At 39.0% G+C, this 6598-nt stretch overlaps 1 pseudogene; it reads right to left on the bottom strand.

Moving 5' to 3' along the window:
• Positions 1-1344: 1344 nt before the first annotated feature.
• On the bottom strand, positions 1345-2349 carry LOC118535428 (olfactory receptor 7A17-like; annotated as a pseudogene).
• Between the last annotated feature and the right edge of the window lie 4249 nt (positions 2350-6598).

Genomic DNA, 6598 nt, shown 5'->3' with positions numbered 1-6598 from the left:
ATGGATGAATGGATAAAGAAAGTGTGTTGTACCAGGTGATGTATGGAAGTGTTGAATCACCATATTGTACACCTGAAAATAACGTAATACCAAATGTTAACTATACTGGAATTAAAATAAAATAAACCAGAAATTGTCATATATCTATATAAGTCTAGGGATAGGAGGTCTAGGGAAATTATACTAGTATATATATATATATAGAGAGAGAGAGAGAGAGAGAGAGATAATGGAATGTATTCAGCACAAAAATGAATGACGTTTTGGCATTTGTGATAGCATGGATGGAGCTGGAGGGCATTATGCTCAGTGAAATAAGTCAGACAGAGGAAGATAAATACCAAATCATCCCACTTATATGTGGAATCTTAAAAACAAGAAAAAAACCAAACCAAGCATGTGGATACTCAGAACATATTGGTAGAAGCCTGAGCTAGGGGGTGGGGAGCGGGTGAAATGTGTTAAAGTGTCAAAAGGTAAAAATTTCCAGTTATAAAATGAATAAGTCATGGGGATGTCATGTCCAGCATGGTGACTCTAGCTAACAAAACTGTATTGTAGATTTGAAAATAGCTAGGAGAGGGGATCTTGACAATTGTCATCATGAAAGAAAGTTTGTAACTGTATATTGTGATGGATGTTAACTGAACTTGTTTTGATCACTTTGCAGTACATACAAATATCAAATCTTTCCATTGTACACCTGAAATTAATGCAACGTTATGTCAGTTATATGTTAACAACATCAACAAAAACAAAATAATGACAAGGGACAGTTCATACATAATATTGGCTCAGGCCTGAGTCCCAAGTATCTTGGGCCCAGGTGAGTGTCGCAGGCATTCTTAGCCCATAGCATCTCTATCCATAGGCTGAGGCTTAAAGGGGATGATGATAAAGTCTGTATCATCCACAAGAGCAGTTAAAGAGTAAAATAGAATGACAACAGGGCCAAGTGAAAACTGTGATTTCGTATTTTCCTCTATGATGAAATTATATAAATGGCCTTAGATGCCAAGTGTAGTTTTATCTATCTGAATAATACAATTATGTTTATTCCTTCAGGAAGTCTAGGGAAATTTTACTTGGCATTGTATATGTAATTTGAAAAGAAATCATATTTATGAAATCAAGGTGGTCCTGTAAATGATATGGTGGTTTTCAAATATTTCTGTTCCAAGGTTGGGAAGAACTGTGGGAACGTATGAACATGGATAAAGGGAAAAACTGTATGTATATCAGACAGAGCAGAAAGCTTAGAAAATGGAGTTTTCTGAAATTGTAAACAGAAGTTGAATTCTAAGAAATGGAAATTTTTGGAAATACATAGGATCAAATTCTATTTCATGATGAACAAAAATTGTGACTTTGAGCCCTGCAATTAGGGCACTTCTTCACCACCAGGAGGACACTTGTCCCTTTTATAGCTGCCATCCTGAAGAATCTCATTAGAGTCTCCTTTATGTCTCTGTTCCTCAGGCTGTAGATGAAGGGGTTCAGCATGTGTTCACCGTGTACATCACTGAGGCCACTGCACTTGCGTGGGAACTCTGGGTAACAAGCAGAGCTAAGGTACACTCCCAGGGCTGTACAATAAAATAAAGAGACAACTGAGAGGTGAGATGCACAGGTGGAAAATGCTTTATACTTGCCCTGAATTGATGAGATTCTATGTATGGAGGAAATAATCTTAGAGTATGAGTAAAGGATCCCAGCAAGGGGGGACCACCAGCAAACAACACAGTTGAAACATATATCACTGTGTCATTAAGAAAGGTATCAGAACAGGCAAGTTGGATCATCTACGGAGTTCACAGAAAAAGTGGGGGATTTCCACTTCTGACAGAAGGAAAGCCACAACACTATTAAGCTTTGTAATAAGGAATTCAGGACACTCATGATCCAGGACACCAAAACCAACAGTCCACAGAGCAGGGTGTTCATGATGACTGTGTAGTGCAGGGTGTGACAGATGGCCACAAACTGGTCATAGGCCATCACGGCCATGAGAAAGATGTCCCAGCCTGCAAACAGTGTGGAAAAACAGATCTGGCTGATGCATCCTGTATAGGTTATAACTTTGCTCTGTGTTGGTATATTCACCAACATCTTTGAGATGATGGCGGAGGTGAAACAGATGTCTACAAAGGACAGGTTGGCAAGGAAGAAGTACATGGGGGTGTGGAGGTGGGAGTCAGAAATGATGGCCAGGATGATGAGCAGGTTCCCAAACACAGTGATCAGGTACATGAAGTGGAAAAGCCCAAATATGAGGGGTTGCAGTTCTGGTTCATTTGATAATCCCAGAAGAAGAAATCCTGAAATGTGGGGATCATTGCCTGGTCCCATGTGGTTGTTGTAATGACTATAAATTAGGAGAAAAATGATTATTTTTAACACAAATGGGCACTATTATTATGGCATAAATGTTATAATTAAAATGACATGGTGGGGGGGAAGCAGGCATAAAAGAAATTGGATAGGGTGTATTCTTTCCTGGGAGTTCGGAAAGACCTAAACAGAAGGTGAAATTTGCAGAGAGGCCTCAGAGAAGACTCCACAGAAGACACAAGGTCATTTGGTGACTTCTGTGCCCTGTTGGAGAAAGAGCCAGTGCAAAGGCCCTGAGAAGGTACTCTCGTTTGGATATCCAGTACTCAAATGGAGCCAGTGTGGTCAGGAGACCAACAAGAGAGAGAGTGATGAGAAGTGGTGTCAGGGAAGGTTGAGGAACGAGGTGGCCTCCCCATGGCAGATGAGACCTTGATACACAAGGAGTCCTTCATTCACATGATGTTCCTTGCACATCAATAAAAATGGATCCCTTCCTTATTTCCATGTGTTAGTTTACATCCTGGAGTCTCTATTTTAATGGTCCCATATTGACACACTGCAGACTCCTGGGGCCATGTGACTACCAGACACTTCTCACCCACAGCTACAATATTTAGGAAAGAAATGATACTAGTTAAGCTCTAGACATCAAATTATCATTACCCTCACAAATATAGAAAAGTACCCAAATTCCAGGTGGTAAGACTCCCATGAACTACATTGTAATATGGTGCTCAATTTTAATGTGACCATTTTGTCCTGTATTTAGAGAAGTAAAAAAAACTAAAAGGAGACAGAGAAAAGGAAGAGGGAGAAGAATGGACAAATAAGCCCAAGTGAGCCCTAAGAGATCATGATGATGAGAAAGTTTCCCTGCTTCTGGCTGCATTCCAACACTAGGTATATCCCCTTCATGCCCAGAATAACTAATAAAACAGCAAGAAGCAATTTCTCCAAAAGAGAAAAGAGTGATATGTTTATAAGATACCTTAATGTATGAACATCCACTAGAAATATGAGCAAAAGGAACAAATAGAGAGGAAATACACAACTTACAAAAATAGGGGAGTTTTATCAAGATGAAATTGTAAAAGACTTTTCTAAATGATATTAAATACAAAATTTTGGAATCAGTGAATGAGCTTTGAACCTTCGATCTACCACACTTCAGCCGTTTGAATTTGGGAAGACAACCAATTCATTTTAGAATGTTATTCTCACCGGAATAGTGGTCTTCCTAAGGTCATCAACAGATTGAGTCCATATATGTAAAAAGTTGAGCATAGTTCCTTCCTGTTAGTATATGAGTGGTTATTCTCTTTGTTCAGTAATCTTTGTATGTGTGTGTACATACATGTGTATTTCTGTGTTTGCATGTGCACACATGCTTGATATAATGTAAACTCATGCTTACTGTGGACAATAAAAAAATTGGAATCCACTGCAGTAAAGGAAAAAAATGATTTTAATAGGAGGCCAGTGCCTGCTAATGTGGGAAAAACAGTATGAATGAAGAGTCCATCAGAAGACCAGGTTGCAGAGGGAAAAGGCAGTCAGTATGGGTGCTGATGTTACATCAGAGGCCAGGGAGCCCATGCAGACTGCTCCACTGGCCTCATCATGGGGTCCACGTCAGGCCTCTGATCTAATTGTCATTCCTGTCCCTTTGCCCTGTTTATTTGACCACACTTGTTTTTATGTGGCCCGAGAGTGGATGAGGCTGGCTCTTCTCTTACTTTCCTTGGTGGCATTCACTCCTTTGTTATCTTGGGCTTTGGGGCTTGCTCTTTGTTTGACACAAAATCCGATGGGTACTTGTCATTCATGCTTCTCTGTTACTTACCTGACATGCAGAAACCTTCGCAGACCATAAAATCTTGCATGTTCCAGGACAATCTAACCCCTTTCTGTATATGATTTATCCTTGAAGACCCTGTGTCATATGAGCAGTTATTTCCCTCACCTGCTTTGTTCATGTCTTTATGCTCACAAAGGTGTGCATTTTTATAGAAACAAGTTTTAAGAAAATGAGAATTCATTAAATAGAAAGAACGGTAGGAAAAAAAATAAACTCATGTTAAATAAGGTGGATTCAAATAACTTGTCTTCAACAAAACTGAACAATAATTTAATATTAACATCTTACAGAAAAGATATACAATAGCAACAATCATATCAACATGGGTCTCTAATTCAGGATGAAATGGCTAAAAGCTTGGGAATAAAAGAATAGGAAAATATACTTTTTAAAATACAGAGTGTAAGAAGCAGTAGCTCAAGTTATAATTTGATCGTATGTGACCATAAATGGACTCAATCATGCTTATGAAAAAGATGCAGGGGATCTTTAGTTGAATAGGAAAGAACATGTTTCACATAACAATAGGAGGTGATTGCTATTTAAAAAAAAAGATCTAATTCCAGAATATAAAATGGTAGAAGTAAGGACAATTAGATGCAATAAGATGGCAATATGTGTAAAAAGCTATTCTTACTACTAAGGATGCAAAAGAATTTCAGTGTTTCAAAGCAATGAAGGGAAAACAATGTCATCAACTGATAATTTCGACCCCTCAAAATATGTAGGCTCTCACTCGATCCTATACATACATCTATACACAATACATGGATTCAGTGGCAAACAGCAAACCTGGTGAAAAAATTGCCATTCTTTTCTTATAAGGATACAATCAAAACACTAAAAACACACAGATCCCAATACATGAAAGCAATGCACTTGCAAAAACAATTTGCATATAGGAAGTAAATGGCTAACAAAGTCAAAAATATATTCAGCTTCCTTAGTATTAAAATAGTTGCAAAGTAATGCTCCTTGGCATATCCCTTCATGCATATTAAGTACATTTTTCCCCCGGTGGATACTAATGGGAGAGATGACTGTGAAATACACTTCTCAAAAACTGCTGTCACAAGGTGGTATTTATCTCCACGGACCTGGATCCTTCTAATAAATACAGAACAAGCTAAATACACCTCATCTGAACTTTTTCTTAAATACTCTCACTCCAGTGCTCACACTTCCAAGCCTAATGCTGTTTTCCTATGCCCCTTACCTGCAAAACTGCTTGAATATGTTCTAATTTCACTGGAACCACTTTAAGTCCCTCATTCCTTCCTCCATCCCATCCAGTTGGACTTCCATTCCCACAACGTATTGTGATCACTGTATTGCTGAGTCCAATGAACATTTTTCTTTAAAAATATATTAAATTAATTATTTTTAATCTTAGTAGTCAACCAAGCAAACAAACATGCAATCTCTTGGCTCTAGATAGGCTAGTTAGGCTCCCAGGTAACCTCAGGTAAAGGTTCTCAGGTCCCATTCTCTCTGATCCTTTCCTGAAATACCTGTGGAGCTCTCAGACTCACCTGGTTGGGGACTATAAGATGACAGTCTCCGTGTGGAGGTCCAAATTCCTCCCCAGGTAGCTGATGATGGAGACCCAAGCTCTGTTCCCAGACAGGACAGCAGGAAGCAGTGAAGCATGGGTCCCCCAGCCAGCCTTAGGAACCCAAAAGCAACAACTATGTCCTGTCCTGCACAAGGATCACCATGGTAAGGGACTGCAGTGGAGGAGATATTTACAGCACCCTGTGTCTGGTCATTAGGCACTGTTTCTATTGTTACTCCCACCTCTGAGCATATTATTTCCCCGTGGACTACTTCGTCTGGAAATTTCCAGAATGGAATTTTTTTCTAGCCAATTCTCTGTTCCCAGGAGACCAGATTAGAAGTCAGGTGAATCCAGTTTTTCTTACTTCTTCTCCATGATCTTGCCTGCCTTCCAGAGCTCTAACCTCCTTCCATCTTATTACAATTTTGAGTTAGTGTTTTGTCCAAATCTAAGACTGAGGGACCTGCTTAATCAGGTCTCGTGGACCTCCAAAGTATTGTCTTATGACACAGGAGATCTCCTGATATCTCTAGAAAAATGCTATTCCCCTCTTCAACAAGAGAGAAGGGTACGTTAATTTGTGATAAATATATGGATACTGTGCCCTTGTCTTCATGATGCTTTTGACTAACCAGATGATTCATGCTGGTAATATAAATGAAGAGCTGCCACTTAGTGCTCCATTTTAAAAAGTGTGTTAATTATGAGATATTTAGATCATTTTATGCCCCATACACTGAGCTGAGAATCCCATGTGGATTGTTTTATTTCATTTTTACAAAAGTCCATTATGTAAGGTCTGGACTATAATGAACCTTAATCTAAACTTGCAAAGGTGGGGCTCAGAA

The sequence above is a fragment of the Halichoerus grypus genome, chromosome 1 (assembly GCF_964656455.1).
Source record: "Halichoerus grypus chromosome 1, mHalGry1.hap1.1, whole genome shotgun sequence".
NCBI lineage: Eukaryota > Metazoa > Chordata > Mammalia > Carnivora > Phocidae > Halichoerus > Halichoerus grypus.
Note: the sequence above shows the minus strand (reverse complement) of the source record. Positions and strands in the feature narration are given on the sequence as shown.